The following is a 20,319-nucleotide window of genomic DNA, read 5'->3' as shown; positions in this document are numbered from 1 at the left end:
ATTCAAATTTCACATAATTTTCACATATAATGAAATACCATTCATTTTTTCAAATTCACTGAACATTTCACTAAACATATAACTAAAAATGTTAAAAGCCATTCTTAGCTCCCAGGCCATACAGAAACAAGTGGCAGGCTAGATTTCGCTCACAGGTCACACCTTGTCAACCTCTGATCTAAACTACAAGAAACCTTTCTTTTAATGATAGAATATTTAAAATTTGAAGCATACAACTGAATTATCACTATCCTAACAACACTCCCTCCTTCCCAATCTCTCAGTCCACTGGTTAATATAGACCTCACTGGAAGGTTTTTAGCTTGGGTGGCCTATTCTAATGGTCCTAGACCCTTTCTAAATTAAAATGTTTTGTGTCTTTTAAGCAAAAAAGGCCTCAGTTCTAGTAACTTTTAAAAAATTAGTAGTACATTTTCTTTCTTTTCTTTTGACCACATCTCATGGCTTGCAAGATCTTAGTTCCCTGGCCAGGGACTGAACCTGGGTCATGGTAGTGACAGTGCAGAGTCCTAACCACTGGACCACCAGGGAATTCCCCACATTTTCTTTTTAATTTATAACATATATTCAACAATTTCAACTACCCAGATAAATAAGTAGGTTTGGCATCTTAAGAATAAAGAGATATATGTACAAAACATAAATCCTTTTAAGATTAAATACCATTTGCAAATAAGACCTTTTAAGAATTAAGTAAATCAACAACAGCTTTTACTATGAAATACATAATTCTTTCTCTAGACAGAAACTCAAAACAACTTTAAAAAATAATGATTTCCATTATGTCTTATCTCCTGCTGTGGGTTGCTTCCACATTTAAATTTAGTCACGTGTACCCCTAATACATTTACAATAACATCTACCTGATTGAAAATGATCATCAGAATTTATTAGGAGGAAAAATACCTTTATCCCAGATTTTAGAAAGAATACCAGGTCTCACATGTAAGGTCAAACAAATAAACAACCCCAAACTTACTGAGCAAGAGCAAATCCACTGCACATCAACCGTTAGTACTGTATTAATAGAGGGCAGGCACTGCACTGGCCACCAGAATGGAAAAACCAAGTCTTTTGGCTCCCTCAGAGACAGGTCACAAGACCAGGTGCGCTAGACACACTGTTACTATGGCTTGGGTGATCACAGCCTAAAGCTAGTGACCAATGATGTATGACAAACCAATCAGAGGGGGGTTTTGGGGTTAATCCCAAATCAATCAAGGTGGTGTGGGTGTGAAGTGGAGGGGGGTTACAGTTAAACGTTCACCTCTGATCAGAGATATACTAAAGGCCAAAGAGTAGTCAGACAGGGAAGTTAACATACAAGGGAAAGGATCAGCACTGACTTTGAGGACAACAAAAAGTGAGAAAATGAAACGGCTACAAATTTTTCTCAGGAGAAATGAAAAGTGGCTGGGCCATAGATGCCAACACAGGTTAAACCCTGAGAAAATTATCTGGCCTCCCCAGCAGAGATTCTCAATCCCTATTAAACATTTTCTGGGATTAAAAATCATCTGGGGAGATTGTAAAAATTCCACCGCCCAAACTGCACCCATTACCAATTTTCAAAGAGCCAACTTTTGGATTCATTGTTGTTCTCTGTTGTTTTTGTTTTCAATTATATTAACTATTCTTTATTATTTCCTTCCTCCAGCTTACTCTCGGTTTATTTTGCTCTTCTTTTTTCTATTTTCTCAAGGTGGAAGCTTATTCATTTGTGACTTTTCATCTACTCCTCATATAAGCACTTAGTGCTATGAATTTCCCACTCAGCATTGATTTTGTTACAAGCTACAAGTTTTTATATGCGGCATTTTCATTTTCACTCAGGTCAATGCATTTTATTTCCCTTGGAGACTTCCTCCTCGACCCATGGATTAATAAGTGTGTTGTTTAGTTTCCAAGTGTTTGAAGACTTTCCTGTAGTCTGTTTTTCATTTCTAGTGTGATTCCATTATGGTCAGATAATATACTCTGTATGATTTTAATTCTTTCATATTTGTTGGTTTTTTTTTTTTCATGACCTGGGATATAGCCTATCTTGGTGAATATTACATGTGCACTTGAAAAGTAAGTATATAATACTGCTGAAGTTCCCAACTATAACTGTGGATTTATATCTATTAATATTTCTCGTCTAGAGTTTTGCTTCATGTACTTTGAACTTCTGTTGTTTGGTGCATACACATTTAAGATTGTCCTGTCTTCTGGGTGGATTGACCCTCTGAATCATTATGTGGTGCACCTTTTGTTTTTTGTAATTTTTTTTGCTCTGATGTCTAATTTATCTGATATTAGTATAGCCACCCCAGCTTTCTTTTGATTGGCATGTCCATGGTATGTCTTTTTTCACCCATTTACTTTTAAACTACCTGTATTTTTGTATTTAGTTCGAATAGTGTGAAATGTGTCTACTCCATTTTGCTTGGAACAGGAAATTTGTTCTCTACATTATTTCTGCAATTCCTGTCTAAATTTAGACATATTATCTCAAAATCTCTTATTTCAAAATAAAAAATGTGACTGTTAAAAATGTAAGTATACAATTAAAGGGGCATTTTATTCATGTCCCTAATATGATGGGAGAGTATTAAGAAAGCAAAATCAACCTGAGAGATTTTCACTTACTGCACTCTCTTAGAACAAGGAAACAAAGAAAACAGGTAAAACTTATAGGCCTAGAAGTAACTGGGAGGCTGATCCCCTATCTGAGGGCCATAAGAAGGAAAGTCAGTTGGTAACAAGGATGCATCTATTTTTCCTTAAAAGATAAATAGCCACCACATCTGGTGCTCATTCTTGGATCAGGGGAGTTGTTTTTTCCCCCAATACTTGCATTTTCCAGTTTCTCTGTATGGATTTGTTGTTTTACTACATACTAGCATTTTCAAACGGTTAACAGAATTTAAAGTGTTCAACTTGAGAAGGAATAAAACTCTAAGTAATTAGTTATACCACTTGTTAGTTCTGTAAAAGAAGTGAGTGAGAAAGCTGGAAAGTACTGACTAAAATGTGGCTTTCTGAGAATTAGTTGAGTTCAGTAATTTATGCTGTTCATGCTTCAGTACCCCAGGAAGCCAGATTTGGATACAGATAAGTAGTCATTTGAAACTAACAGCAAAATTTACCCCTGAACTGTTTTAAACACGACCCAAAAGAACCACTAAAAAGATCTAAGACGAGGACTAGAGAGCATAGATGGAAACTATCTGCTCTTGGCCCTTAAAAAAAAAAAAACAAAAAACCTCTATGTAAACTAAAAGCATTCATATAGGAATCCGAATCACAGAAAGAGAAAAGGAAACAGGTTTTTCTTCTCTATCCATCTCAGTGCAATTTTAATTATTATAAGTAACAGTGTTTTACGAAAACGATGGACAAATAAAAAAACTCTCAAAAATCTGAAATAAAGGCTTTGCTGTTGTGTGTAGAAAATGACTACTTTGTCAAAAATACCTGTGAACTCAGACCATGACTGACTGTCATAGTGATGAAACTTTCCTGGACACTGAGCCTCAATATTTTCTTATCTGAGAATCTGCACTTTAATTTCATCCTTCAAGATCAAAGGTATGTAAGTTAACTTGGTCCATTGATTTGATCAATCTATGGAGAGCTGCCAGGCAACACAAGTCCACAGAATAACTCATCAGTTTATAATGCTTAAAACAACTTTGGGCAAAGTGTCGAGAATTGAAAAGAGACTAAAACACCCAAAGACACTCACCAACCAATATATCTTTCTACACATCTAAATCTAACCTCTATTTGACCACGCCAGTGATAGGGAGCAACTATCTAACAAGGCAATCCATTTCATTTTTAGACAGCTCTAAACAAAGAATAATTTTCTATGAATAGAATAAAAAGTCTGCCTTTATACTAAGACTTGTTTCTGTTAACAGATTCCAATCTCTCCCTACCTTTATTCCCAAATTATCTCTTGCCTTACATCATTTTTCTCTGTGTGCTGTGCTCAGTTGCTCAGTTGTGTCTGACTGTTTCCGACCACATAGACTGTAGCCCGCCAGGCTCCTCTATGGGTGTTCTTCAGGCAAGAACACTGGAGTGGGTTACCATGCCCTCCTCCTGGGGATCTTACCAACCCAAGGATCAAACCCAAGTCTCCCGCATTGCAGGCGGATTCTTTACCGTCTGAGCCACCAAGGAAGCCCAAGAATACTGGAGTGGGTAGCCTATCCCTTCTCCAAGGGAACTTCCCAACCCAGGAATTGAACTGCGTCTCCTGCATTGCAGGTGGATTCTTTACAAGCATTCTTTACCCAGGAAGCACTCATTTTTCTCTATTTAATACCTAATCTCTTTCCCTTCTTTTGGAAACTTCTCAAAATGTAGTCTATGGTCTGTCTTCCCTTCCTTGCTCTCAGTCACTCCTCAATTGGCTTCTATAGAGTTCTTGGAAAAGTCACCAGTTTGTGCAGTCTCAACCCCCATCTCTTAAGTATCTGTATGTTGCATTTGACATATGATCGTTCAGTCCCTCCCTCCCACTTTCCCTCTTGAAACAGATTCCTTGGTTTCCAAAGGCTTTTTTCTGGGTTCCCTGTATTGCTCCCTCATATCCTTTTCTTCCTCTAACCATCTTATAAGTGGTGGTGTCTCCCCAAAGTGCCCTACTACACTAAATCCATGTTATGGCTCCCAGAATAGAAAGAGGCATAGGAGGACAGAGGAAGGAAAGGAAAAGATAAAAAAAAAATTGACCACCACCATCCTCCTATCCACAACCCCCACCAACCAGACACATCAACCTGAAAGATGATCAACACCAACACCATTATCTTTTCTCTACTGGTTTTCTCCTTTCTAGTGGTTTCAGTTGGCACCCTCCATGTAGCTACAAAATCTAGAAAAAATTCCTTAACTCTTCCTCTCTCTCATCCTAGAACATCCTCAATCAAACCCTGCTAAGCTAACCTCTGAAATAATATTCTAAATTAATATTCCTATCCCATTTTAGCCTTCATTTTCCTAGCTTGGAACTTAACCATCTCCTGAAACTGCAACAGCAGCTTCCTAACTTGTCTTGGGGCTCCTGATCTTGTTGTCCTCAATTCACCCTCTACCCAAATGCCAGAGACTTACCTGAAACACAAATTGGACCATGTCCCCTCATTGTTGAAACTTTAATGGCTTCCCTTCGCTCCTAGATCTTTATTAATGTCCTCATCAAGGCCAACAAGATCCTCCAAAGTTGAGCTACACCTACTTCTGCAGCTTTATCCCTCAACACACTATGCTCCAGTTTTATGCTCAAACAATGCTGAACCTCTGTAGTTTCCACACTCACGTTGCACAGAAAGAGAAAAGGAAACAGATTTTTCTCCTCTATCCATCTCAGTGCAATTTTAATTATTATAAGGAATATAATAAAATCATACCAGTTATCTACTGCTATGTAACCATTATAAAACACAGTGGCATAAAGAACCATCATTTTATCATCTTACAAATTCTGTTGCTGTATAAAATCATACTATTCCTTCTGCCTGGAAGGCTCTCTTCTAACTTCCTCACTTTGCAAACACTCATTCTCATAAGGCTTAGCAAACATGTCACCTCTTCTAAAAAGCCTCCCTTGTCTGACTCACCCCCTTGACAAGTGCCGCCAAAGCAGTATGCTCTCAGAGTGGGCTGTGTACAGCACCATCACTTACATAAGCTATTTTGTAGTCACCGATACATGTTTAAAAATCTCCAACTAGAATATGAGTTCCTACCAAGTATGGCTAGATTTCTTAAGAAATTTATAGCGGAAGTTACTGTTTCTTTAGCTCTTTTAAAATAAACTTTAAAATCACTCTAAAATGATTCTCATTGGGAGTAAATGTATTTGCTGGTGGCTACTTTGGACAACTGTTCTCACTTTGAAGTTTTAGTCTGTAAGCTAACTTTGGAGAAAGTTCATTTCCCTCCTTCTTCATTGACCTTTCCATTGAGAGTGGCTTCCTCCCAGCATTCTCAGTCCCATCCCACCAATAGGGATAAAAGTACAGCTGCAGACAGTAAACTTTACACACACACACACACACACGGACACACACACACACACACACACACACACCAGAGTTTCTCTCTGCTTGTCTGTCTGCCATTACAAACGTAAGTAACATCTTTTCCCGTCTCTGTTCATGAGCAACCCTTGACTTTGCACAGCCAGGGATCATTTCCTCCAATCACGGAGTGTTTTGATTTTCCATTATCTACAGAAAAACAATTCCCAGCCATCTCTACCTTCTTCTGGATCTAGAGTCCAGTAGTTCAGTAACTAGAAGCTCATGACTAATAATCTTCACTTACTATTTGATATATTTCTGGTCCAGAGATTTGTCTTTTCTTCATCACAGATTGTGTCTTTATAATTTTTTTATTTTATCTATTATCACTTTATTTAGACAGGAGAAATGAGTGTGAAGCATGAAAGCAGAGCCATCTTGATGAAAGCCCTTAGGTTTAAATGTTACAAGTACAACATAATCTTTTAGAGCAGGGGCCAGTAGACTCTGGCCTGTAGGCCATATCTATCTAGCTCACTGCTGATTTTTGGTATAGCCCATGAGGTAAGAATGGCCCTTACATTTTTTAATTGTTGAAAAAAAGAAGACTATTGTATGACATGAAAAATTCTTATTTCAGTGTTCATGAAACAAGTTTTACTGGAATACAGCCATGGCCATTCACTTCTTCTGTTCCAGTTATCTACTGCTATGTAACCATTATAAAACACAGTGGCATAAAGAACCATCATTTTATCATCTTACAAATTCTGTGAATCAGGAATTCAGGTGACACACAGCAGGGATGCTGCTTTTCTACTCTATGATGTCTGGGACCACAGCTGGAAAGACTCAAAGCAGCTGGAATGATCTAGAGGATTCTTCACTCAGCTAGCCCCTTTGACAGAGATGACTGGGCTTAGCAGAGACTACCTCTGAAGTGTCTACACAAGGCCTCTGCAGCATAGTTGCCTCAGGGTAAACAGACTTCTTACATGGCAGCTCAGAAGTCCCAGCATAAATGTTCTAATGCACAAAGCAGAAGCTACATGCTTTTTATAACTAGCCTCAGAATCACATACTCTATCACACTGGTTGAAGCATTCACAAGCCCACCCAGATTTAACTGGAAGGAGACGTAGGCTCTACCTCCTGATGAGAGTAATGTCAAAGAATCTGTGGCTACATTTTTAAATTTCCATTTATGCTTGTCACATCACTTAGTAGCAAGGATCCAGAGTTAAAGGAATTCCCTGGTGGCTCAGATGGTAAAAAGTCTGCCTGCAATGCGGGAGACCTGGATTCAATCCCTGGGTCGGGAAGATCCCATGGAGAAGGAAATGGCAACCCACTCCAGTATTCTTGCCTGGAAAATCCCATGGATGGAGGAGCTTTGATTTAAAATGTGAGGCACATTCAGAGCATCCAAGTACCCCCCAGAAGCCAACTTCACAAAAGGACTATAATCACAGCCCTGACTTGTAAAAAACTTAATACTTTCTTATTTGTTTCTGATCAGTCTTTAATCCTGTGAATACAAATGATGTGAATATACAGAACACATGAGTTTTTAAATGTTACAGAAGTAACTGAAGCCTTTAAGAAGAGTAATCTGCATTTGTCTGATAGCACAAATGGTCTCAATTCTCCACCTTCTTCTTTATCTATGTTCTTTCAAGGTGATTTTGAAGCTCCCTCCCATTCCTTGAATCTGGACTGGCTTTGTGACTCGTCTAGGCCAGCAAAATGCAGCAGAGGTGATGCTATGCCAATTCTAAGCCTCAAGAGGCCTTGCTGCTTCTATTCAGTCTTAGAAACCTGCCCAGCTATTATGAAAACAAGCCTGGGTAGACTGCTGTAGGTTGAGAGATGTATAGCCCAATACTCTTACCCTCTTACCATTGTCCCAGTTGATAGTCACAGCCAACCTGAGAAGCAGAGCTCCCTGCTGACCTATAGTTGACCACAGGCATAAAGGAGACCGGCTAATAACAGAACTGGTCAGCTGAACCCAGCCCAAATGGCCAACTCACAGAATAAATAATTATTACTACTTTGAGCCACTAACTTTTTTTTTTTTAATTAGTTGGAGGCTAATTACTTCACATCATTTCAGTGGGTTTTGTCATACATTGATATGAATCAGCCATAGATTTACACGTATTCCCCATCCCGATCCCCCCTCCCACCTCCCTCTCCACCCGATTCCTCTGGGTCTTCCCAGTGCACCAGGCCGGAGCACTTGTCTCATGCATCCCACCTGGGCTGGTGATCTGTTTCACCATAGATAGTATACATGCTGTTCTTTTGAAATATCCCACCCTCACCTTCTCCCACAGAGTTCAAAAGTCTGTTCTGTATTTCTGTGTGTCTTTTTCTGTTTTGCATATAGGGTTATCGTTACCATCTTTCTAAATTCCATATATATGTGTTAGTATGCTGTAATGTTCTTTATCTTTCTGGCTTACTTCACTCTGTATAATGGGCTCCAGCTTCATCCATCTCATTAGGACTGATTCAAATGAATTCTTTTTAATGGCTGAGTAATATTCCATAGTGTATATGTACCACAGCTTCCTTATACATTCATCTGCTGATGGGCATCTAGGTTGCTTCCATGTCCTGGCTATTATAAACAGTGCTGCGATGAACATTGGGGTGCACGTGTCTCTTTCAGATCTGGTTTCCTCAGTGTGTATGCCCAGAAGTGGGATTGCTGGGTCATATGGCAGTTCTATTTCCAGTTTTTTAAGAAATCTCCACACTGTTTTCCATAGCAAGCCACTAACTTTTGAAGTGGCAAGGTATACAGCACGAGTTAACTGACAGAATTTAGAAGTCAGTTTTTAATGATTAAATATAGAATGGAAATTTCATTACATACCACAACCCTACTATACTGACACTTTAGACAGTAAATACTTCTCCAAAGCAGGCACTACTGCTGGGCTCCACTAGAGAAGAGTACTCTAGAGGGGTACTCTAGCTAATGCCAAGATCACAGAGGGAGTCAACCATCTGACCCCAAAGAAGAAATTTGTAATAATGGCCCCACAAATAGCAAATGTCACTCTATATGTAAGTCTCTTATCCTACCTGATGCCAAGGCAGGTACCTCTTCAGACCAGAGGCAGTGGTATCTACAATAAGTACTTAAGTAGTTAACATGGCCCACACCCCTAATATCTCACCTGAAGAGAACTCAGCATTGCCATTAGAACCCCTATTCTTTTTTATTTATAATCCCCATCCTCTATCTGCACACTGTTACCCTTCAGGGTACTCCAATAAAGACACGGCAGATACTAACTCAAAAGGTTAATTATACAGATGTATGTAACTACGAAGTAATTAAAAACCCAAATATACAACAATTCACACATTCAATTATAGGCTGACTTCCAAAAGACCCTCTGAAGCAAACACAATTCTTCAAAACACTTAGGACATTTTTTATTTGAATTTGCTTTCTATCCCTTTGGTGTATCATATTTCTTTGAATAAGGTCAATGGAAGCAATTTTTCTTCCTTTGAGAGTGAATTTCACTTTTGGAAACAATCAAATATTATTCAAAATCTATTCAAATGGACATGCAATGGAGGTATGTAAAACCAGTAACAAGCTGGGAAAATGAATTGCAAGACTGATTTACAATTCCAATTCTACTGTCATTAGCAGCAGTTAAAAACTCTAAAAGCACAAAACCTTCAATGGCTCCCTACTGCTCACAGCACAAATTTCAGACTCCCAGGCTTAGTATCCAAGGTACTCCACAATGTGGCCGTGGGTCACCTTTCCAGTGTTATTTTCCTTGCACAGTCTCTTCTCTAGGGAAGATGCACCACTCATTGCTCCCCACTCACATGTCCTGGTGCTTTCCTGCACACATGCATCTGTTCACACTCCTTCCCTGGACCACCTTCTATGTCCATGTCATCTGCCTCTGTATCTGATATAGTGCCCAACCTTGTAAATGGGAGAGGGGAGGAGAGGTTGACATGTATGGAAAGAATAACATGGAAACTTACATTACTATATGTAAAATAGATAGCCAATGGGAATTTGCTGTATGGCTCAGGAAACTCAAACAGGGGTTCTATATCAACCTAGAGGGGTGGGATGGGGAGGGAGATGGGAGGGAGGTTCAAAAGGGAGAGGATATATGTATACCTATGGCTGATTCATGTTGAGGTTTGACAGAAAACAAAATTCTGTAAAGCAATTATCCTTCAATAAAAAATAAACTTGAAAAAACTCAAATAAACACTTATTGAATGAATGAAGTGAATAATCAATTCCACATGTGACTTATCAAATGACTCCAAAGGTAATTCCGAAAAGGAGAGCCCCAAAAACATTATGAACGAGGGAGTGTCTCCAACATGCATTTTGAGAACAAAGTTATGAAATGTCAGAATAACAACTGATTTATAGTTAGGCCTAATGACTGCCTAAGAAAGCCTAGCGAATCAGGTACTGAGCCAGAAATGAACTAAAAATTCCAGGCTACCCCAGTCTATTTAGACCACTGATCACAATGCCATTGTATTTAAGACAGCAGGCCTTGGGGCTCTGGATTTCTTTGGGATTCTCTCTCAAGAATATCCAAGTTAAAAACAAACATTATCTTTGGAAGTGAGATTTATGGATCACATGGTAGCTGTTATTCTTAATTTTTGAAGAATCTGCATACTGTTTTTCATAGTAGCTGCACAATTTTACATTCCCACCAATAGTGTGGGAGTAAAGAGTTCTAATTTCTCTACATCTTCATCAACACTTAGCTTTTTTATATATAATAGCTATCCTAATAGGTGTGAGGTGATATTGTGGTTTTGATTTGCATTTCTCTGATGATCAGTGATGTTGAGCACCTTTACACACACACACACACACACACACACACACACACACACACACACATACCTGTTAGCCACATATATCCAAAATAACTGAAGTCAGAATCTCAAAGAGATATTGGCTCTCCCATATTCAATGCAGCATTATTCACAGTAGTCAAGATAGAGAAAAAATCCAAATGTCCATTTGACAGATGAATGGATAAGAAAATGTGGTATATACACACAATGGAATGTTACTTGGCCTTTAAAAAAGAATGGAATCCTTTCATTTATGACAACATGAATGAACCTGGAGGACATTATGCTAAGTGAAATAAGCCAGGAAAAATACTGTATGATTTCATTTATATGAGGTATCTAAAATAGTCAAACTCACAGAATCAGACAGTAGAATGATGGTTGCCAAGGACTGTGAGAAAGGGAAAATGGGGAATTATTGTTCTATCAGTGTAAAATTTCAAAACTGCAAGATGAATTCAGTTTCAGAGATCTACTAGGGTAAATCTCATGTTAAGTGTTCATGAATTATCACAAAAAAGAGGCATAGCACAAAAAAGAGGCATAAGGAAACTTCTGAAGGTTATGGATATGTCTATTACCTTGATTATAGTGATGGTTTTACAGGTATATGCAGAGTCTAAACTCATCAAATTGTATACAATGGAATGTGTGGTTTTTATATATCAGTTGTACTTCAATAGAACTGCTAAAAACACATTTGATAAGTGATGATTATGTCATAAAGTATTATAAATGACTTTGTAAGAATTTATGATTTCCTTCCCCCTCTGATGAAGTTATGCCCAATAAAATAAGCTGAGAATATTTTCAAAGCATTTGTGTGGTGAAATTAGTTTAGACATATCAAGTTAAATCATATAAAATTGCCACTGTTGAAGGTAAAAATGTTTGAGTATAAGCAATTTCATATCATTCAATCTAATACTGCAGGATTTTGCTCACGAACAACAACAAAAAAAGAAAAGGCCCTATCCTTTGCTTCTCCTTCCTTTGTCTCCAAAGCTCTCACACTGTGAAAAACCTTAATTTCTATGAACTTTTGAGGACTTATAATAAACAAAGAAAGAATGCAAGAAGCCTCACCTATACATATATTATTTCTTAGTTCAAAACACCTAGTTTCCTTTAGGAGTTGTATTCCAGTCACCAGACTCAAGGTAATTGGCCTGTGAGTCCCCAGTGGGGTGTTAGGTCTCTCCACCTACATCTCAAATTTCTAGGTCAGATCTGAGCATCCTCTTCCCATGTTCTATTTACACACTGCAAATAGGCCATCACACCCAGGATTCCTAAATGTTGTTTAACGTAAGATGAGGTTGTCAACAAAAAGGTGTCTAATCATTATTATCAGCATGGGCTTGGGGGTGGGGGGGAGATGATTTTATTCTCATTTTTGCTGCTCTTCCTGCCCCAGCATTGCAGCCAGCTGGCTAGACTATTGTTTATGGATCTCCTGTCAGTCAGAGCAGGAGAAGAAGCCTCACAGACAGGATTTCTAGCCTTGCATCTGTGGCTGGAATGCTGAGGCAGTTTTCCTCCATCTTCCTGGACAGCAGCAACAAGACCCTGTGAGGAGGCGCAGGTGCTGCGACTAACTGGCACATTCCCAAGCCACAGTCAACACCACGTGCTCAGAACAGAGGCTCAATTTTAATCCTTCTGAGACACTATTTCAGGAATCAGCCAATACATGGGACATGTAATCAATGTGATGCTTTTGTGTACTATTGTGGGTCTTGAACTTATGAATTTCCTGCATAGAAATTTACCCAAGACAAATATCAATGCAATCTCTTTTTAATGGTAAATGTTATTTCATGAGAAACAGTGAATACATAATTTCAGCTTCAATGGTCAGAAGATCCTGTGCTTTCAAGTTTACTGATAGAAATGCAAAACAGGGACAGCAGAACTCCATCATCCCACCTCTGTTCCCTCAGTACAGGATGTTTTATTCTTTCAAAGGTTTTTGAAGAAAGTAAGATCTTTCATCTAGTGTTTTAAATAACCAACTTTCTCTATTTCCCCAAGAAGATTATCGCATGGTCTAATTAAGTTTCCCCCAGGAAACATCAGCCCTGACATGCAAAGAAAGATAAAACAATGGTGGCAGATTGTAGAAATAGGAATATTTTTTACCAACTGAAAAACTATAAAACTCAAAAGTGCCAAAATTACTCCTAAGCTATTAGCACGAAGTGATGTGAAATATTAGCAATTTACAGGAGGGAGTAAAAGTTCAATATTTACTTATTATTTTCCCCATGTTCTGAATTTAGAACCCCACATTCCTACTTTGACAGTTGACAGCATCCCAACCACCTAAAAAGAAGTTCAGACAGTATAAATGATGTTTGCTTTTGCATAATCTGTCTCAGAAGTAAACCAGAGAAGGAACAGCGTTTCACATGTTCACTCTTAGAGAGTTCATCAAAGAACTCAATAAAGATTTGATGAAGGAACTTGGGCTGGAATTCAGGAAATCTAGCTGTTACATCAAATTTTTAGTCCATTATAACACTACTTTTATGACACTGGCTTTGTAATAAGTTTTATTCTGGTAAAGCAAACTCTCCTTACAATTCTCCTGACAATTCTTGGGCATTTGTTCTTCCCCAAATGTATATCTGATCATGACTCCTTAGTGTAAAACCTTTCCATTGACCCCCAGTCACAGGTTCCCTTGCAGGCCTCCACAGGCCTAAAGTTCAGTAGAGTGGAAAGTACAAGTTTAGGACCAACAAAAGGAGAGTAGAGTCAGTGCCACCACCAGAGAGCCTCTTTCTCTGCCCTAGTTCCTCACCAGACTCATTGACTCCTTCGAAAATAAGTGTTGAAAAATGCTTAACTATGGTTTTGTAGGGGTGCTGTGTCAGGAGTTCCCAAGACCACCCCAAGTTCTGTGATGCACTAGGAAGATTCACAGAGCTCAGCATATAACCACTCATCACCTATGATTTATTACAGTGAAGAGATACAAAGCAAAATCAGTGGAGGGGAAAGACATATGGACTGAAACACAGGGAGACCAGGCACAAACTTTCAAGAGTCCTCTCCCAGTGTAGTCATACAGGATACATTTAATTTCCCTAGCAACAAGCTGTGACAACACACATGAAATGTTGTCCACTAAGGAAGCTCATTAGGGACTCAGTGCCCATAATTTTGATTGGCGGTTGACCACATAGGCACCCTCTGATTGGCAAATATAAAAATTCTAGACCTCAAGAAGGAAAGCAGGTGTTCAGCAGAAACCACATTGTTTGTATAAACAGTTCAGGCACACTGGGCCACCCTTCTCAGTTCTGGGAATGGTACTGGTGCGAATCCCCCTGAAGATCAAGTTCCAGATGCCAGCAAAGGGACCTTTCTAAGTCAGGCCTGTTATGACAACACTTTTTCACAAAAGTGCCAATCATTAGCCTGGGTTGGCATCAACATGTCCTGTCCAGGAGTAGATGGGGTATAAAACCATGAGAGTCTTCTGAGCAGTATGAATGGAGGAACACCTACCCTTTCCCACTGGCAGGAAGGACAGATTCCTGGGAGAGGCAATGCCTGAGCCAGGTCTAGACACGTGACAGATACTGTGGTGTGCCTAGATTTAAGTCCCAACCATGTGGGTAATCCTGGCTAGTTAATTATCTAGACTCAGCTGAAGGAAGTGAGTTACCCACATGAACTAGAGCTATTTGTATGGTTTCCAAACCTCTTGCCAAGCCCCGACGCCTTGTGAGAAGTGGCACCAACCTACTTCTCCAGCCCCACATGTGCCTCTCTGCCCCTCAGTCTCTATGATCCAAACATCCTGCCCTTCTTTCAGTGCCTGGAATGTTCTCCTTTCCACCTCCAAAGCCCTTTACATACTACCTTCCTCTACCAATTGCTTGCCATCAATCTTCCTACCTACTTCACACAGCTAACTCCTACTCATGTCAGATTTCAATCCATGAAGCACTTCCTCAGGGTCGCCTTCCCTTACCTGCCCCAGAGTAGGTCAGAACCCCTGTCATTTGCTTTCCAGCACCAGTAACTCCTCCTTTATTAGTGTGAGCAGATTAAAGTCCATTTTAAAAAACACTTATACACTTCAAGAAGGCAGAGATGGAGCTTCCCTGGTGGCCCAGTGGCTTGATCCCTGGTCAGGGAATTAGATCCTACATGCCACCAAAGTTCACCTACCACAACTAAAGATCCTGCCTGCCACAGCTAAGACCCAGCACAACCAAATAAATCAGAAAATATCTTTTGAAAAAATGAAGGCAGAGACTTTGTCTATGTTGTTCACTATAATAACCCCTGAGCCTAATATGACATCTATCACATAGTGGGCACTCAGCAAATGTACGAAAATGAAAGAGGAATGAATGAGGGCTCACTCTCAGTTCATGCAGTCTGGGTAAGAGCAATCTCTGCCTTGCTTCCCAACACATACATATCTCTTGGGTCTAAAGCACATGAACCAGGCTAGATCAACAAGTCATTCAAGGGTTTTGACAAAAGTATTGGAAAAGAAGTAATGCATCTTCTGCAGAGAGCCTGCCTGAGAGTGAGTGAAACTAGAGGAAAGCAAAGGTGAGAGAAGGAGGATCAGGGATGTGATGAGTGAGAGAATGCAGCCATTCCTAAAGGCAGCCAGCCATCCATGGGGTTATTCATAAACCAGTAAACTTTCTTTTCCTTTGTTAGGCTAATCTGAATTGGGATGCTGACACATGTAACTAAGAAACCTAATATAAAAATAGGAACAAGAATTAGACATGCAGTTGGTCCCAAAGAACAAGAGAAAGACCATCAACAAGCCTAACGTCAGCTACTGGCCGAGGGAATCCTTTTAGTTCCTGAACCATGAAAAGGTTTGGTTCTGGTGCTGGAAGAAAGACACTGGCTGGGGAAGAGAGCACAGGCATTCCGGCTGCTCATAATCCTAAAAACCTCCCTGTTCCTCTCCCCAGGGATAAAAAACTATTTGCAGCTATGACAGCAGAATCACTTCCTTTCATCTATGAAAACTCACAGAAACCAGACCTCTGAACAGACTGGAGAGAGGCAAAAATCTCCCTTATTTTCAAAGGGTATAATTATTACTAATAAAAAACTTGAATCTCACTCCAAATTAAATTCTATACCAGATTAATAAAGCACTAGTTGGATAAGTACTTGAAAAAGAAAAAATAATCACTAACACCCAGCACAGACTCTCTAAAATCATGACACACCCAATTTACCCCAGACTTCTTTCTGTTTCAGTCACTCAATTCATTTATTGGGATAATTCTTTTTAGGTAGAGTATATGTGGTGCAGCTGACAAAGGCCATCAGAATTTTCCAGTTGATAAGATGGAGAATCCTGAAGACAGGCAAACCTGAAAAGTGTCTCATGGTGGGACACAGAGCTATGCCCTTGGCCCTGGTTGATCCAAACTTTGATCAGTAATGTAGATGAACCTAGGATTACTGACGTAGGAGGGGTAACATCAGAGCAAAGGGGAAAAGTCAAAAGCTAATACAATAAACAAAAACTGGATGAAACTGAACTAGAACATATGTAAAGCCACTGAAAGTTTTAAAACTCTTAAATACAGGATATATTCTAAATACAGGATGATAGATGTTCAGTTTTCTATGTCAGCAAATACCCCGGGGTGATGCAGCTACTCAACTTGGGCTAGATTCAAAAATATATCATCTACCTCAGTTGGACAACAACAGGACAAGCAAGTTCCAGTCTGAGTATCACGAAGAAACAAACAACAAAAGTGAATCCAGAGAGGGGAACCAAGATTAGGAAAAAGGTTTGGGAATCATGTCACACAAATGACAGTTGAAAAGGTGACAATGTAAATTGATATAGCCACTTTAGATAGCAAAGAGAAAATCCTGTAAAACTGAAAATATCCATACCCTGTGACCCAGCTACTCCTATTTCTAGATGATATATTCTGGAGAAACTCTCACAAATTTATACAATTACCAATACAAAATTGTTTATAACAGCAAAATTCAGTGAGTCTTTAGGCTTCTTCTGTCAATAGGAGAACGGCTAGATAGAATAAGGCCTATTCAAACTGCGAAGTATCCTTTGCAGCTGCTAAAAACAGTGATGTAGGTGTAATTATAAATCAGGATGGGATAAGTTTGCCAAATTAATGAAAGGAACCTAAAATCTCAGTGGCTTAATACAAGCAAGTCTATTTATTCCTTACACTACATGTTTAAAAAGTGAATTGGCAGGAAAATCCAAGACTTTCTCAGACCCAGGCTGACAGGGAGACCCCATCTCTATTTGCCAGGGGAATGAAATATGGTAATCTCATACTGGTTCTTAAAACTTCCATTTGGAAATGCACCCGTTACTTTTACTGACATTTTGCTGATGAAAGAAAGTCACACAGCCACATCATCTAATTTCAAAAGAGGCAGGACTACCGACCATATGCCCAGATGGCAGACAGCCAAATATTTTATGTTTTGTATATATAATGACTAATACAATACACAGTATGGGAAGATTAATACAAAACATATGAAAAGATCTAAGACATTTGCTGTATGGACAAAATATATAGACACATCCATAATAACACTATTTGTGTAAATTAAAACAAGTCTATATGTTGTTTTTATATATATATATATATATATATATATATATATATGTATGCATGAAACTGAGAGGGAGGATGAAGACACTAGAAGGGGTGATCAAAGGGGAAATAACCATTTCTGTAATGCTTCAATTCTTTTACTTAAGAAAAATATGATAAAATCGTGAAGTGAAGTCAAAGTTGCTCAGTCGTGTCCGACTCTTTGCAACCCCATGGATTATACAGTCCATGGAATTTTCCAGGCCAGAATAATGGAGTGGGTAGCCTTCTCCAGGGGATCTTCCCAACCCACATCTCCCGCATTGTGGGTGGATTCTTTACCAGCTGAATCACCAGGGAAACCCAAGAATACTGGAGTGGGTAGCCTATCCCTTCTCCAGCGGATCTTCCCAACCCAGGAATCAAACTGGGGTCTCCTGCATTGCAGGCAGATTCTTTACCAACTGAGCTATCAGGGAAGCCCAATAAAATCTTAATTGTTGATAATTTTGGTTGGTTCATTATATTATTCTTTAAATTTTCCATTGCGTTAAAAATCCTTGGCATAAGCTGTTGAAAGAATCACTAACTTTTTTAGCCTGGGGTCACAGATGGGAGAAAGGGAAAGTAGGAAAATAGATGGCTTTAACTATGTTGGGTGAAGGAGATTTGATTTGTGCAGTAATGGAGAAGCTAGGAATAATGGTGAGAAACCCTAGAAGGCAGATATTGGCTTGGGAATAAAAAAATGACCTATCATGGAAAGATAAGCGAACAGCATCAAAAATGTATGGAGGAAAAATATATATATTCTTTGGGGAGGAAAGTGGTAAAGAGTCAAACAACTCCACAACAGAATATTGTGGAGAGGATTCTTGCACTTGGAAGGCACCTCGATTTGATGATCCCCAAAGCACTTCTAGTTTTCAGGTTCCATCAAGGTTAGGTAAGAATCTCACAGTTTAGAGCTCACAGACTCTGGAAAATTCAAGTTATACCAAGACAACCTTCAAAAAATAATGCAACAATCCAAAATCAATATAGCCTTTAATGGTTTTACCTGGGAATATTTCACAATCAATGAGGAATAATTCACTTAATTGGGCCTGAAAATTATTACATGTCTGGGAGGGCAGGGGATGTTCAGGAACTATACTGGCCTTAAATAAAGCTCACTTTAATTCTCATGCCTTGGTTGACTTTATGTACATAATTAACTATTGCCTATTTAATCACTGTTTCTGCGACTTACTGTTTTTCTAGTACCAAAGTCAAATTGCTCCGATAGCGAAAGAGATCTCCACAGAAACATGCCACTGAAATGAGCATTACTGTGTAACATGAAAGAGTCAGAATAATGAGTGTGTTTTCTTTTTAACTAGTTGCTTTGGCTACTACCAAAAGAAAAAAAATAAAAATCTTAGCAGTGAAAAAGAGTTATCATTGACCTGAAAAAATAAAAATTTAATCAGTGGAAAAGAGTATCATTGACCTGTCCTTGTGTAAGGAGGGCCAGTCTGGCATAAAAACAGTGGATCAGAACTCAGGCAGCTCCCTGCTGCTGCCCTGTTCTCAGACAAGAAGATAATGAATTTCAGTGGGAGTAAATGAGACAACATGCCGTATCTGATGATTTTCTTTCCAAAAGGTACCAGATCTTTTGTGTACCTACAAGTTTTATCTACACATAGTTAATATACATAGTTAATACAGGCCCTGAAGATTATGAGTTGAGCAGTCTTTGCATGCCTGGAACCTGATGGATCTGAAGAGACATCTGGGAAGCCCACTGTGGTTTTTAAGGAATGTTATGTTTCCACCATAAAAATATTGAAAGTGTGCTGCAACATAAAAACTTGTGCTTTGCCCATGTGTTTTTGCCCTTTTAGGATTTCCTTCCTGCAGTAATTCTGTACTACCATAACACACAATAGGAAATGCTTGCATAAAAGTAACTTATTTAATAGTTTCTTCCTATTAAATCTCACAATTAACAGCAAAACAAAATAGCTCAGAAGGCTCTGATTTATTCCCAAGTTAATGAGGTTAGTGTGGCTTGAGCACTACCTTCTTTTTGGACCATTATTTCTGGCTGTGTTGGAGCTCCACCTGACCTAGACCCACTCTCATCAGAAATACTGTATGAGAGGAAAAGCCTTAATATGCTGAAAGAGCAGCTGGCTAGACGACCACAATGCCTTGCAGGGATTCAGATCTGGCCCTAATCTATAAGCGAAAGCTGCTTACTTATTCTCCATCTTCCCAGCCTAGCTTCTCCACCCTTCAAGTGCAAGCACTTACATCCCAAAAGCAGTATATTTATCCTTGGAAGACAGGGTCTGGTGATAAAATGGAAGAATGTAATGTTCGGAATAAGAGAGTGTGGGGAAACTAGAGACAAATGGGGGAGGGAGTAGGAGGAGAAAGGAGTTGATGAATGAAGTCCTGAGGGGCAAAGGTTACTGAAAAACAGCAGGTCAGAAGTAAGAGAATGTGACAAAGAGGCAAGGCCAAGGAAAACAAGGAGGTCAATGATATGCTACATGAGGACAAAGAACTGTGCTTCCGGATGAGATTACCATATATGCCTTGCAGAAAAGTGGCTTTTTCAGGAGGTGATGGTTCTGCCAATAGTGCAGCTTCTCTGCTTACACTTAGAAACTTTGTCCATTTAACTACACCAAACACTGCATGTTTGAAACTATTATTTCAGAGAGATAAATACTTTGGGGAGTTGAGGAAGCCAAGTGAAAACATCATTTAAAATATCAGTTAAGACTTTTGGTTGCAAGTAAGATGGAATCACC

General features: G+C 39.1%; 1 protein-coding gene and 1 non-coding gene across 3 annotated transcripts in view; both read right to left on the bottom strand.

Annotated features, from left to right (window-relative positions):
• Positions 1-20,319, bottom strand: part of JADE3 (jade family PHD finger 3) — a 139,755-nt gene that overhangs the window by 77,060 nt on the left and 42,376 nt on the right. The gene's annotated exons all lie outside the window — the stretch shown is intronic.
• Positions 481-552, bottom strand: TRNAD-GUC. The gene has a single exon. It is a non-coding gene; the product is annotated as a tRNA-Asp (tRNA).

The sequence above is a fragment of the Cervus elaphus genome, chromosome X, assembly GCF_910594005.1.
Source record: "Cervus elaphus chromosome X, mCerEla1.1, whole genome shotgun sequence".
NCBI classification, from domain to species: Eukaryota; Metazoa; Chordata; class Mammalia; order Artiodactyla; family Cervidae; genus Cervus; species Cervus elaphus.
Note: the sequence above shows the minus strand (reverse complement) of the source record. Positions and strands in the feature narration are given on the sequence as shown.